The sequence below is a fragment of the Belonocnema kinseyi genome, chromosome 3 (assembly GCF_010883055.1).
Source record: "Belonocnema kinseyi isolate 2016_QV_RU_SX_M_011 chromosome 3, B_treatae_v1, whole genome shotgun sequence".
In the NCBI taxonomy this organism is placed as follows: Eukaryota; Metazoa; Arthropoda; class Insecta; order Hymenoptera; family Cynipidae; genus Belonocnema; species Belonocnema kinseyi.
The window spans coordinates 43,294,370-43,307,219 of record NC_046659.1 but is presented as its reverse complement, the minus strand read 5'-3'; the positions used below and the strand labels follow the sequence as shown (position 1 = coordinate 43,307,219).

The 12,850-nt window shown below is 32.4% G+C and overlaps 1 protein-coding gene across 4 annotated transcripts in view; it reads right to left on the bottom strand.

Annotated features, from left to right (window-relative positions):
* LOC117169104 overlaps positions 1-12,850 on the bottom strand; it is a 293,285-nt gene that overhangs the window by 159,720 nt on the left and 120,715 nt on the right. Inside the window, exons 1-2 of one of the 4 annotated variants that reach the window (XM_033355246.1) lie at positions 5,956-6,031; positions 5,013-5,139 (exon numbers count right to left, since the gene is read on the bottom strand). The exons of 2 other annotated variants lie outside the window; for them this stretch is intronic. The gene's annotated coding sequence lies outside the window, so the exon portion shown is untranslated. Of the gene's footprint in view, positions 1-5,012; positions 5,140-5,879; positions 6,032-12,850 lie in introns of those variants that run through there. One more of the 4 variants, XM_033355247.1, reaches the window with a different exon arrangement.

Genomic DNA, 12,850 nt, shown 5'->3' with positions numbered 1-12,850 from the left:
AATTATCTCAAATACCAAATTTCAAATTTTGAACAACTGCGATAACTCTAATGTCGACTGTGAGGTTATGTAGATTTTGTTGTCATTTAAAAAACCCACCCAAATATTTTCACGTTCATTATGACATTATGAAACCAAAATGGCAAAAATAAAAAAATAAATATTATTTAAGACGAAACTTAAACAGAAATGACACACACAGCCCGGATTGTTCATGGTTAGGTGAGTCCCGCGATAGTACGATGGTGACAAAGGGCACCCCCGAAACGGCTTCTATAGCGGGACTCCAGTATATGTATCTCGGTAGAGTCGATAGGGATAATGAAACACGAATTTGTTATTAACTTTTTTTGTATAACATAAAGATCATATCTTTTATTATTTGTAGAAGATATCTGGCGGTCATTAGTTATTATTGTTTTCAATGATAAATTATGACAGGGTAATTAAAAATCCGACTCGCTAAATGTTATATCTATTTTCCTTTTTCATTCAGAAATACAAAAATTTGTTTATAAAAATGTCAGTCTCACTGAACCTATATACCAAATTCCAATTTTGTATTCTATTATCAATAATATTCTTACAAATAACGAGATAACGGACTTATTTACCTACGCCCTATTTTTAAAAGTTATGTGAACTTATATGGGTAAAGCCATCAGGGTACCGTGGTGTGCCTGTCGGCTCGACTGGCATTTCCTATTGTAAGGCTAGCGAGCTCGGGCTCGAAAGTCGCTGGATCGTGGTGGTGCTCAACCAGAGGCTACTGTATTATGTTGCGATGGTGCCTTTTAATCAGGTCCCCTATTTAAACCAACCGACAGTACCACTTTTTTTATATATTTCTGTATGCAATTTTGGGATAGTTTAATAATGTATGCTACTACGTAGATACAGTACAACTATTCAATAGCCCTCCCTTCTATAGCCCTTCCGAGAATTGAGGCCGCTCCTCAGTCAGGCGAGTACTCAAGCATGAACAAACAAAAGCAGAGCGTGCTATAATGAGTTAGTTCCCACCCACCATCACCCCAAAATTGGCGCTATAGAAGAATTGCACTGTATCTCAGCATCTGTTATACTGAGAAATGTCTTAATAACGCACATTCCTTTTCAAGAACAAGATAAAGAATAATCTGTAAGATTTCTAACAATTTTCTTAACTTTGCAGAATTTGTTCAAAGTTTTAGAAAAAATTTGAATAATTTTAAAATATATTCAGCAGTTATTGAAATAAAATTTTTTTATCTTTTTCACCTCAAGTCGCGCTAATTTATTCAATTTTTTAAATTTATCAATTCTAATCATACTGAATTAAATTTTCAAGTCTTCTAAAACTGGTTGAAGAAAAAAAACGCTAATATTTCAATAAATAAAAAATCTGTTAATTTTTTTGTTAGACTTTGAAAAAATCATTAATTTAACCTTCAAGCGCTTCGTTTATCGAGCGAATTTTAAGTAACGAGAAACTTATTAAATGCGATTGAAAAAAGTTGTCTACAATGTTTTAGATTAAGTGGAGTAGTGGTTAAATAATTATGAACGTTTTAAGTTGCAAGCAGCTAACTTCACGCCGCCTTATGTATGAGCGTCCCCTCGGCTACGAATGTATTGCAGCGGGTGATATCAGATTTAGAGATGTTTAAATGGGGGACTTGTTGTAAACATACGATCGCAACATAATACAGTAGCCCAGTAGCCTCCGGGTGAGCACTACAACGACCCGCCGACTTTCGAGTCAGAGCTCTTTAGCCACTTATGTACATAATACTGGATTACTATTCAATTAACGTGTATATTGAATACCTAAATCCATGTCAGGGAACTTAGAGAAAACCATAATTATAGAAAAATTCCGTTATCTATAAAAAAGAACAATATTGCCTGTTACTATTTTTTCTAATCTTCCGTAGTTTGACCGGAAAATGGGATTTTTTATTTTTGACAACATTTTTCACTATTAAAATAAAAACTATAGTTTTATTTTTTTTTAATCTAAAATAAATGTGTAGATATTCGTGAGATGAACAACCTTTCTTGTTAAAATTTTTTCGTATCTTGCATAGTTTGAAATTCAAAATGTTTTTTTCAGTTTTCATATACCTAAAAAATAAAATTTCTTTGCAACATGATCTCCATAATTCACTTAAAAATTGTCAGTAGCCGCCGACGCTATATACAACACTATATGCGGGGTTTATGGAGAAAAATAATTAAGCTCTCAATGATAGAGGAATTTTCGACAGACAAAAATGATATTCAAGTACTACTTAGATCTCACGTGGAAAGATTCTCCGGAAAGTGCTCCACGGAAATTCTACTAACTTTCCGTCTGCAATTCACAGCCTGTAATGGACTCTGAAAGTTGCTATAAAATTTTGTTATCAGTAACGCTACTCCAGATCGACTCCGGTAGGTCACGACCGACGTCCCAACAAATTTAGTTTGCACCAGGTGCAAAAAATATTTATTCCTCGAGGAAGTTGAATTCTAAGTGAACCTAGGAGGATACCAACCAAATTTTTTGATGATATTTCACTATACAATATTCTCCAAGTGCACCAGGTGTAAAAAATACATCTCCTTCGAGGAAGTTGAATTATAAGTGAACCTTGGACGAGACCAACCAAATTTTTTCATGAGCAGTCACTATACAATAACCTCCAAGTGCACCAGGTGTAAAAAATACATCTTTCTCGAGGAAGTTGAGTTTTAAATGAACCTTTGAGGCAACCAACCGATTTTTGTCGTGAATCGTCATTAGGCAATAACCTCCAAGTGCATCAGGTGTCAAAAATGCATCTCCCTCGAGGAAGTTGAATTCCAAGTGAATCTTGGAGGATACCTACCAAATTTTTTCATGATATGTCACTATACAATAACCTCCAAGTGCACCAGGTATAAAAAATACATCTCCATCGTCTGGAGTTGTGTTCCAAATTAACCTTGGAGGCACCAACCAATTTTTTTCATTGCTCGTCATTGTACCATGACAATTGGTTGGTTGTCTCCAAGGTTCATTTAAAACTTAACTTCCCCGAGGGAGATGTATTTTTTACACCTGGTGCGATTGGAGGTTATTGTATAGTGACAGATCATGAAAAAATTTAATTGGTGTCCACCAAGGTTCACTTAGAATTCGAATTCCTCAAGGGAGATGTATTTTTTATACCTGGTACACTTGGATGTTATTTTATAGTGACAGATCATGATGTAATTTGGGTTGTTGCCTCCAAGGTTCATTTGAAACTCACCTACCTCGAGGAAGATATATTTTTTATACCTGGTGGACTTGGAGGTTATTGTATAGTGACAGATCATGAAAAAATTTGGTTGTCGTCCTGCAAAGTTTACATCGAATTCAATTTTCTCGAGGGAGATGTATTTTTTACATCTGGTGCACTTGGAGGTTAGATTCGAATGTAATTTTGTATGTATCAATTTTCAATAATTCGTCTCGGAACATTTTCTATAAAATTAAAATGATTCATTTTAATAACTATTCGTGCTTTTAATTTTTCATGAAATAATTTTATTTTAAAAAATTCTAAAGAAATTAAGTTAAAAAGTAAGTTAAAGCTTAAAAACTTTCAAAATCTGTAAAAACCTACATTTTGTTAAACATTTTATGTAATCTTTTAAAGTTTTTTATTATTTTGAAATTCTTTCGAAACTTTTAAACAACTTTTTCTATCATTCAAATTTTCCCGAAAACTTTCAATAAATCCAGCAAAATTAAAAAAATTGACTTAAAATATTCCAGATTATTTTTTAACAATTATTAAACATCTTCAAAATCTATTTAATTATACTCTTAAATTAAATTTAAAAAAATAAAGCATCATTTTTAATTTTCCAATTTTAAATTAAATATCGGTAAACTGCAAAAAAGAAAAATTTTAAATGTATTTTTTTTATTACCTTAAAAGCTTAAAAAATCATTTGAAAACATAAAAATCTTATTTAAATTTTTTTTTAAAATATGCATTCTAAATATCTTTGAACTTAATCTAATTGTTTGTAAAGTAATAAATGTGTAATTTTTATTTATCTTTTCAAATTTGTTTTTGTTTCAAACTCTTTGAAATTATTCTATAGAAATTAATTCTTCAAACAAAACAAAAATTATTTATAATTTTCCCAGATATCATACGACAATTTTTTCATTATCTTCAAACTTTAAAAATCCTTAAGAGCCTCAAAACTTGATTTTAAGATCATCAAAAAAATGCCTTAAAATTTTTTATTTTTTTCATTTTTGAAAAATTTTGAAATCTTTTTAAATATTCTGTTAAAATTAATTTTCTAAGATAAAAAACCATTTTGAAGTTTCATACGAATCTTCATAAAATTTGTGTATATAATTTTATTTTTAATTACTTGAAATCTTTTCATCTTTTAAATTATTTTTGAAATAATACATTCCTTTTAAACAGTTTATTAAAAGACCTCTATTTAATCGATATTCTTTGCCACTTTGAAATATATATTAAAGGCAGGTTTCTCAGGAACAAAAAATTATATAGTTGAACTAAAGTTGTTACTAATGAGCTTTTGTAATTAAATTTAAAAAATATCATCTTCAATTACACCGACTTTTTAAAATCCAAATTCGGTTTTGATCTCTTTAAAATTATTTTCAATAAACATTGTCAACTCTCCAAAAGAAAAGTGAAATGACTGACGAATACTACAATACATACTAGTAAGAAAATATTGATATCACTCGCAAAAAACCCGACATTTTAATCATCTAAAATATGTATGCTTTTACACCCTGAAGTATTGAAAACAGCGAAGCACTCACTATATTTTTCTTGTGCACTATAGTAATTCCTTATACCAACTTTCTGACTAGTTCTATCATCAATGAAAAATTACCAGAAGACAATCGCGGTATAGAGGTCTTTGAAATCAACGAAGCTTGGCAACGTAAAAAGAGTCACCGAAGAAACGGATTCCTTTCTTTCTCGACTTCGATTTATGAATCATGTTTACTGTATACTTACAGATCACTGCACTAGCCTTTCGCCTGATATTTAGAGCTGTTCTTGCTCTGGGTGGAAGTTAAGAACTGATACCACTTTGTTCACTCATCGAAGCTCTTATACTCTTGCTGGTCCAGATATTCGGATCCTAATAGGCGGAAGGAACTGTCTTTACTTGTCTTGTCTATTAGCATCTAAATCACGACAATCAAAATGCTTTTTGGTTGCGCACGAGTTAAGAAAAACATTCAAAAACAAAAGCGAAGCGTCTATGGAAATAAATAGGAAACTTGATTTAATTATTAAATTCATCATTATTTTAAATTTCAGTTCCAGTACTAAAACCATTCCAAAGTGATTTCACAAAATTGTATTATAATCAATAGTATAATAAACTTCATCAAGATTTCAAAAATATATAGACCGGGTCCAAATTTTTCTTTATTAATATAAATGCACGAAAAAAAATATTTTTTTCAAATAATATTAGTAACTATTATTAGTGAGATTATAGTTATTCTTTTATATTACAGCTTAAAATTTCCACGATAGAACATCAATTGTAAGACAATAAGGATGACCACTAAAATTTAAAGAAAAAAATTTCAGAATAAAATTAAAAATGAAGCTTTAAATACTTAATTTTTATAAGTTTAAGTATCAAAGACTAAGCTGAAAATTAAAGCATGCTTTTCTAAATTGGAAGCATTTAAAATAAAAATTTCTGAATCCGCAATTTTCATTACAGAATGTACAATATTGTTACTTGGTCAGAATTGAAAACATTCACAATTATATAATTTCCAAGCCTTGCAGCACACTATCACGTAATGGATACCTTTAAACAAACTCACTCAGAATCCAATATTTTAAATGAATTTTCCATACCATGCAGAGGTTAGTATTTTTTACATTCTCTTGATTTGTAATTAAAAACGTATTAAAATCGTCGGAAATTTCACACCTTATTTTTTAACGGATCTTCACTTATTAAGATATCCTAAAGCCTAGAAATGAGATTTTGGCAATAGCATGTCTTTCACCTTGCATATGCGAATCTCTATATGTAGTTCTGTATGGCTATTTTTGAAGAAAGACCAAAACTAACCTTCCTTAACCAACGGTTCTGGTTTTATGAATCGAAATAGTAATAAGGATAAGAAAAAAGTTTAGAAGAGGTTTCGCAGGCTTTAAAAAGTCCTAAAAAATTTCTTCCAAACATTTTCAGACAAAGCTTGTCATTTTAGTGTTATTTATCAAAAATACTATGAAAAAAAAAATTGAAAATTCAAATTTTGACAGTCTTAGCCATAGCTCTTAACATACGAGTTGAAATTAGATTAAAAAGTCATCTTCATAAGCTAAAGCTCAAAAAAGTTACAACAACAAATTTTAAACTCTATTCTTCTAATGAAATATGTATTATCATACAAAATTATGTAAATGTAAAATATAAAAACTGTTAACAGAAATATAAAAATAAAATAATATTTAAATAAACAATTCTCATCTATGTCAATTTTTATTTGTATAATATTTCATTTCTTCCTCTTGTAGACTCCTTGCCAACTTTTTATAGTGGCGGGAAATGTAATTTTTTATAGAACTTTACAATTTTTAACGACGGAACTTAGAAATGTACGCCAAAAATGTTGTGAACAATAAATTGCCTAATTCTATTAAAATTAATGAGAACCTCAAAATATTCAATTCTTATTATTATTTTGAACTTGATTAATTTCTCTTGCGATTGATTTGAAAGGTGAAATTTTCGAGATAATGAATAAATACATTTTTTAAACAAACAATTCATGGACGTCATTTTAGTACTCACTAAAACTGCACATTCTTTTGTTTTCATAGCGCGTAAAGAACTATTTATAAATGTATTTCGCAAAGTATAAAATAGTTACCAAAAAAATACTAAAATAACATTTTTCTACGAGTATTATACTTTCCACGACAAAACGTCTGAAAAAAGAGATGTGTATAGGGTAAAGGGGGGCAGCGCCAATCAGTGGGGCAAAGGTGATTTTCCTTATAGCATGGCTATAATTTAACAATTTTAGCTCTACTTTGCATCAAATAAATCTATTTCATCAGGAAGATTTTTTTTACTTACTAAAATCTTGAAAATTGACGCTGCAAGAGAAAAATTATACAGAAAACAGTTTTTACCACGAAAGAATGGAAGTTTCGCTGACAGAAATATAAAGTTTTCAACTCTATAGACAATACTTACCGTATAAAAACTTTATATTTTGACAGATAAAATAATATCACACAATCTAATTATATTAATTAGACGTAATTCAAGTCCAAAATATAATATATCTCATAAATAAATGAGGCTTGGCCAGGGAGGCAAGCATAACGAAAATAATATTGACAAGTGCTTATGTGAAACACGTGTCACAAGTTTCGTCGATAAATGATCGGCAATGTAGAACAGCAACTTATCTTGTAGGCTACATGGAAGAAACTATTAAATATTATTATTATCAATCCGGTCGGTGTGCAGTTGTCTTGTATTGGCACAGTAGAAACATTGCGTAAATTCCGTTTCCAGCGAAATGTCAACGAATAAGAGGTTATATTACAGCTATCTCTATTTTTATTCAAAATAACTTATTCTTCTTTTTGGGCATCTTTAAAGATAATTTTTCCAGTACATAAAATACCACAGAAGCAAACCATCATATTTTCTTATCTTTAAATGCTTTGATTTTCATAAAAAGCTGCAGACGGCTTTGTCCTCAAGTGAGGGGCAAAGCCGACGAAATACAACATGTTAGAAATAATTAAATTACCAAATCCTTGTTTTCTTTGATGTGATTAATACTTATAGAAATATAATATAACGTAGAACTCGAAATGAGAAGAAGCTGGATCAATTCAACACCTTATTAACTTTTAAAAAAACATTGACTCTTAACTTGTTGGCGCTGCCCCCCCCCCCCCTTACCCTGCATACCTTCTTCATGTTTTAACAACAACAAAAGACGTTAACAACTTATTTGTTTCCCATTCAAAAATTTATCTGCATCATTGTAATACAGTTTTATTCATTTATTAAAAATGTGGAAATTAACTTAATAGGTTATGCTTATAATGACAGCTACCTTGTACACTTACCAATATGTATAATGCAAATAATGCAACTTTAGCTTACACGAAAATATTTATCCGCTCCGGATGAGCACGTTAGATTCACTTTAAATTTTGTATTTTCAATAGAAACACCACTACAATTTTCACAAAGTTAATCTTAACACGTTGTGCTTTCACAAACGGATAGCGTCAGCAGTGTCAGCTTCTTGTACCTTATTTGAATATTGAGAACTTTCACAGTCATTGACATTGATTTACATTGTAAGTCATAATTCATGATTTCAAATCTTTTAAGTGAAGACTGAGATGCTAACGGTTGCTATGGTAACCAAGATGGCTAGAAATGGTGGAGTGCGAATGGTGACGAAGTTGGTTGAGCTGATGGCTAGACCGTTTATTCTTAGATCATAGCTTATAATATCTTTGGCTCAGTCAAGCTATTCGCGCATGTCCCATACGCACATAAAGCGCTAACCAATCGCGTGCAAGGCTGCTGCTGTCCATACTGGTGCACAGTGGGGCTAAATAAGGGACCGTGAATAAATTAACTTTTAGCCCAAACTATTGTAGGATGTAGCTATAAATAAAATAAATCTGCAAAATTGATTCTTAAATTTCATCCAGAGCTGTAGGTATTCTTTCGTGAAGAATCAAGTCAGCATCAGCGTTTATAATCTCCTCAACTGCGAAGTGAAAATATTTAATTTTAAACAGACGGAAAATAACTCTTCGTCGCGGCAACTAGAGATTGGATGAATTGCATTATTGAAATTGAATCTTCACTGGTTTTTGTTATCACCTAGCGACTTTTCATTGGTCGATGATGCCGGAGTGGGGCATGCCACATTGGTAGTAGTCGTTGATATTAGAGAGGGGGCTTGTGCTGATTTTTTACTCGCTAAGCCGATGTAAAATGAGATAAAACGGACCACTGGAAAGGTTTAAATCACTTGATATCCGATCGCCAAACGGTAACATACTGAAAATAGAAATTTAACTATGGGTCCAAGTCCCGTGTAGGTTTATGGTTCAAAAATGAATGATGAAACTAAAGTAAAGTGCAATGAGTGCAAAAGAGAACTTTGGTTCAGCAAAAGTACAACTACGCTGGCCAACCATCTACGGGTTGTTCAGAATATAGAAATATAGCAACCAAATAAGAGGCAACAAATTGAATCAAACGTCTAAGATGGACAGTTAAATATAATTGATTATTATTATCATTTGATTATTACTTTTTTTCATTCATGGGGCGCATGCATACGCTCCAAATTCTGTTTTCTCTAATGTTTATTTAACCTTATATGATTTAACGGAACAGCAATTTCTATATTGTGTCATTTTTTATATGGGAATTTCTCCTAACCATATTTACCCGAAATGCAGTTTTATCTGATATGTAATTGACCTCATACGAATTGACAGAATAGAAATTTTTCTATAATTTCTATATTCTATATTTTTTTAGGTGTGAATTTTTCATTATCATATTTACCCAAAATGAAGTTTTTCCTAATACTTGTTTTACCTTATATGATTTGACAGATTAGCAATTTCCTATAATTTATATATTCTATGCTTTTTTATGTATGAATTTTTCCTAATCTTATCTAAACGGAATTGAGTATTATCTAATTTTCATTACGACATAGGCTAAGCATCCTAGAACATCGATGGAAACGACATTTTGACATCCTGGCCGGATGGATAAATGCATAAGCAATGCTACATCCTTTCCTGGTAAGAATGACAATTTAGTAGTAGTTGTCGTTATTATTTATGAGTATGTAGAGAGTTGTCTATTCAAGAAACACTTTTTTCCTGTTAACTGGTGTACCGAGAGACGCAGTGGTGTTAGAGGCCCTTCTGTTTATGATTGCCAAGAACAACATGCCACTATACACTGCAGACCGCGCCAAGTTTCGAAATTTCGTCAAAAGCTGCACCGTTATGGAAAATACTATCTGGGCCCTCAGTTACTAAGAGCCTAGAAGTAAAGTACGAGTTCTTGCAGAGAAGAGTAGGGGGGAAGTTTTCTGCGGCTCCATCAATCTGCTTGACAACAGATATTAGGACTTACAAGAGCACTATGAATAGTTATCTAGGAGTATCAGCTCATTATAGGGAACGTATGACCTATCCGACTTCCTTTTTAGTTGTATTATATTAAATTATTATTATTATATTTATTATGTTATATTTTCTGTATGTATATTATCATTTGATTTGTAGTTCTGATTCTAGGAGACAAGAGTAGGTCTATCGAGCTTGCTGCTAAACTGACGAGAGACCGACAATTTCTTCCGAATTTAAGGAGGGCTCTGAGTCAGGTATGTGACGACTGCAAAGTGGGCCAGGAGACCCGATTTCGTGGTCAAAAGTCGATTCTTGAATTCGGAAAAATGAAATGGACTACTAAACTGAGGAAGAATTGAAGTATTTTTGACGACAATTATACGTTCATTGATGAATTTTTGTTCCGATGATATAGGCACAAAGTAGAAAATCTTGCTAAAATTAGTAATGCTACTGACGTTCGTGGAATTCGTTTTTTTATTCCAAGAAATCGATTCCAAACCTCCTACCTACATTTATTTTATTAATCAAAGTATAAACTGTCTCTGAAGTCAATTGAATCTGGAAATGTCAATTGCAATTTAATACAATCATATTATTAGTGAATGTAGAACAAGATTATACAGCAGAGCACCTGCTTCCGATTGCTCATAACATGACATAACACAACATATTGAGTTCTAAAATATGTGAATGTCTTCCTTAGGATGTGCACTTGAGCATAGGTGTGCTACTTTTTGCTACTTTTCATTTGTTTCGCTGCTTATAGTATATATACATGGCCGCGCACGACCATGCCATGGCGTGTAGAGCGCTGCGCTGCTGCTGGCTAACCTTCATTTGTTTTCCTAGCCGCATCAACGAGGACGTGCGAACTCACTTGTTTCGGCAATCCGCTTTCCCCACATTCCGTGCGTAGATATTAATAAAATATTAATGAACATAATTGATGTATAAAATATATACATGTTCAATATATAAACTTTCTGAATAAGTTAACAAATTATTCTTTTCTATTCTCCCTGTTTGTCACTGTCGTTCCCATATTGTGTTCCATATTTCAACATTTTGTCATATAAAATGACGAAATTCACTAAAAGAGAAATTCTTGGAGAACTCCTCAAAACTGATAACGTAGAAACAACTGTTTTCTACATTTTATCAAAAATGGAATTGAATGTCAATAACATTCAAAGTGCAGATGTTGAGAGATTAAAAGCCTCTTTGAGAGCTCTCAAAAGTAGACGCTCTGAAAAATACAAAGCTGCGAGGAGGATCATGGATAAGTTTGAGACGAAAAATGATGAATGGTTGAATTCCGAATTTCCAGTTTTATTGAGTATGAAAACTGAGCGAGAACATCTAACATCTTCTCATCTTGATCGTCCAAGCCTAGAATTTCATGAGAAATCTGATCGCTCAAAGCGGCGGGATTCTGCAAAAATCAGTACTGAACAAAAGCACGATCCGGAGAAACTAGTAATGGATTCATGCTATGCAGCAAATCGAACTGCTAAGAAAGATTTGTATACTGTTCTCAAGAAGGTTTCAGGAAACTTGGAGTAACCAAGAAAAGTTAGAAAATTGTTAGAGGCAGCGGAAATTCCAATAAAAAAAAAAGACTGCTGAAGAAGCTCTTACTTTCCTTCTCGATAATTCCCTAACTAAATCTGTGTACACAAATATACGGTTGGAAAGCAAAAACTGTGGTGCTGATATTTGGCCGTCGTACAATTATGTTAGAGAAGTTAAGATGCAATGTAGACCACCCGAAGAAAACATTTCGATTTCGGAGAAAAAAGTAGAAGCCTTGTTGAATCACACTTCCAGTAGGATTGTGGAATCGCAAAGGGAAGTCATAATCCAGCATATGCATAATTTTGGTAGTACGGAAATGGATCTTTCGTTGATGTGTTTGTGGGGTATGAATGGTAGTACTGGTCATTCACCTTAAAAGCAATCTTTTAAATCAGCAGAAGTAAATGAGAGTCTCAGTGATGAAAGCTTGTTTGTAACTTCTCTCATCCCTTTAAGATTGTCCAATGCGGACCATGTTATTCTTTGGAATAACAGAGCGTCTCAATCGCCAAGGTCTTGTCGCCCTATTCAGATACTGCAAACTAAAGAAACCGAGGCAATTGTTTCGAATAAAAAAAAAGAACATTGAGAATCAAATTGACAAGCTAGAAACTCATAGAGTTGCATTAGATGATAGACGGAGTATTCGAATCCATTTTTCTTTGTTCTTAACATTGATAGACGGCGAAGTATTGAACATAATAACAGGGACAAAATCCATGCAAACTTGCCCCATCTGTCATTCAACTCCTAAGTTCTTCAATGGCCTGTCCAATAAGCTGAAGGACCTATTTCTACCAGACGTAAATTCGTTGATGTATGGACTAAGTCCATTACATGCGTGGATCAGGATACTAGAATGTTCCTTGCACATTTCGTACAGGCTTCCTCTCAAGGTCTGGCAAGTAAGATCTTCGACGGTTCTATTTATATCTATATCTGCTTTGAAATAAAATGAAGAGATTGGGATTTTAATATTTCCAGATTTCGATGCTGGTGATTCTCATGATTTGAATACTTCGCGCGTCTCTCCATATGCGTGTATTTTGAGGCTACGTTATTTCAAGTATAAAATATAAATTATATAAATATTA